A 2,648-nucleotide genomic window follows, 5' to 3' on the forward strand; every position below is an offset into this window, starting at 1 on the left:
TAATACTTGGATAAATACAGGTCACATGACATAAGTGCACTGATCAATAACAGGAAATAAACAACAGTGAGTGCCAGTTACTCTTCCACTTTAACAAACATTTAAATCCTAAGGTCCTCCAGGCAAGAGACTGAGCCTGACCCTGAGCCTGACCCTGACCCTGAGTTCAAGCCCAACCCTGAGCCTGAGCCTAACCCTGAGCCCAACCCTGATATTAAGCATTTTACTACATTTCGTACTGTGTATGACTGTGTATGTGACAAATAAAATTAGAATTTGAATTTATTACACTGGCCTTATTTTACACTTTTAGTCTATGTTGCACGAAGTAAAGCATAAACTCGACAGAAATCCACAGAAATCTTAAAAACACACTTCCTAGACGCTACACACATTGCTTATAATCACACTCTATAAAGAAGGTTGTGACTGTGTAACCTGCAGCACCTCGTCAGTTCTTCTACAACAGGACTCACACTTTACACCAACATGACACATGGAACAGGTGGAACATCAGCATCAGCATTAACCTCATGCAAAGAGGACTCTGAGACCAAGACAAGCATATCATCATCATCATCACTAACCCTGACCCTGGACGAGACGCTCCTGATGTGTGTGTGTATGTATGTGTGTGTGTGTGAGCTAACTGTGGAAAAGCGCTTCGTACCGTGACTTATCACACACGTTCCCTTTAATCTGACAGCTGTGAGAAAAAAGACATGAAAATGAAGGACCTGTTAAGGACGTGTCCTCAGTACTGCTGAGAGAATAAATAACTTCATTGTAGAGAGACTGTTAATGAGTTATTCCACAGGATCTCATACAACAGTCCGGTCCGGTCCGGTCCAGTCACGCAGAGTGAAACAGTCACTAGAGAAGGTTTGTGTCATTTTATAAAAGTCCCTTAAAATAAATATGATTTATAATAAAATAAAGATGATTTAATGGAGAACTGAGTGTTTCATCAGGATACAGAGTTCAAGACTGTAAAGGTATAACAGATATGAAACTGCGGATAAAAATCAGATAATTGAGGTAAATTGAGGTTAAACTGTATAAAGGTCTCTTCATCCTGATTGGTTAAACCTGTCCGCTGGGTCACATGGTGTGTTTAGAGTGTGTGGAGATCTTCTCCTGAAGCTGCACAGACACAAAGAGAAACATCTGTACCTTCAGCAGAGCAATGCAGTGCTCGGTCCAGCTCCCCATGCATCACGTCTGCCATTGACCCCATCTCACACACACACACACACACACACACACACACATCTACCGAGTTTGCATAACAAATAAGTCTGTCACACACAAACACCTCCATTGATCATCTATCATATCATACATCTCACTCTCTCACTCTCTCTCTCTCTCTCTCACACACACACACACACACACACACACACAGTGGGGATTTGCATATGCACATGTGTGGAGGGTTTTCCTGTTACACTGAACAGTAACACATTAAACCGATTTCATCAAGCTGTAGTGTTGATCTGATCTCTGTATGGAGAGGAACACTGGATTAACTTTACAAAATCACACACACACACACACACACACACACACACACTGCTCCTCTGTGTTGAAGCTCCTGCTCAGATCTGCTGCAGCTTCAGGAGGAGAAGATCAGAACAGGAAATGGAAAATAACTTAAAACACACAGAAACACACACACACACACACACACACACACACACACACGCTTCACATCCTGCAGTAACACACACTCAAGAATCCACAACATCAATACACACGAGGAAAGAAATCTGAGCTATAAATAAACTGATCAAAGAATAAAGTTAAAGTTTGATGTGTTTAGGAGGAAACCCCAGTTTTACACACACACACACACACACACACACACTACAGCTGAGTGTTAAAGTCTTGATTGTGTTATAAACTGGTTATTTTGTATCCAGTCGCTTTTTTCCTGCAGAAGGAGACTCTTCTCTCTGTCCGGAGGAGGGGCGATGCTCCCTCTCCCACACACACACACACACACACACACACACTCACTCACACACACTCACTAAATAATTAGTTTATCAGAGCTGGAGCTCGGGATGAAAGTCTTACTGGATGTTCTTACCTCACACAGCTGAACTTCACTCCGACCTCCTGACGTTCCGCTGCAGTTTGGACTAAAAGCTGCGACCTGGAGAGAAACTCATCCTGCCGAGGAAACTCTCGCGCTCCGACTCCCTCAGCCGCGGCGCAGCGCCTCCGCTCGGGGACACTCGGCTCTTTCCGGAGCCGCTCGGGGACACTCGGCTCTTTCCGGAGCCGCTCGGGGACACTCGGCTCTTTCCGGAGCCGCTCGGGGACACTCGGCTCTTTCCGGAGCCGCTCGGGGACACTCGGCTCTTTCCGGAGCCGCTCGGTCCTGCTCTACTATTTTCGGCTCTCCTCGGGTTAGTCTCGCTTCTCTCGCACTAATCCCTCCTCCAGCCTCCCCAGTGCTGTCTGCAAACAACCGACTCACACAATCTGCACAATTTTCACATACAGTGTTATGAAAAAATTTTGCCTTCTTACTGATTTCTTATTTTTTTGTTTCAGATCATCAAACAAATTTAAATATTAGTCAAAGATAACACAAGTAAACACATCATGCAGTTTTTAAATGAAGGTTTTTATTATTTAGG

At 44.2% G+C, this 2,648-nt stretch overlaps 1 protein-coding gene across 2 annotated transcripts in view; it reads right to left on the minus strand.

The window, feature by feature from the left end:
- Positions 1-2,375, minus strand: part of itpr1a (inositol 1,4,5-trisphosphate receptor, type 1a) — a 147,565-nt gene extending 145,190 nt beyond the window's left edge. For both annotated transcript variants that reach the window (XM_053498073.1, XM_053498072.1), the window contains exon 1: positions 2,093-2,375. The gene's annotated coding sequence lies outside the window, so the exon portion shown is untranslated. The remainder of the gene's footprint in view (positions 1-2,092) is intronic.
- Between the last annotated feature and the right edge of the window lie 273 nt (positions 2,376-2,648).

This window comes from Clarias gariepinus, chromosome 6 (assembly GCF_024256425.1).
Source record: "Clarias gariepinus isolate MV-2021 ecotype Netherlands chromosome 6, CGAR_prim_01v2, whole genome shotgun sequence".
NCBI lineage: Eukaryota > Metazoa > Chordata > Actinopteri > Siluriformes > Clariidae > Clarias > Clarias gariepinus.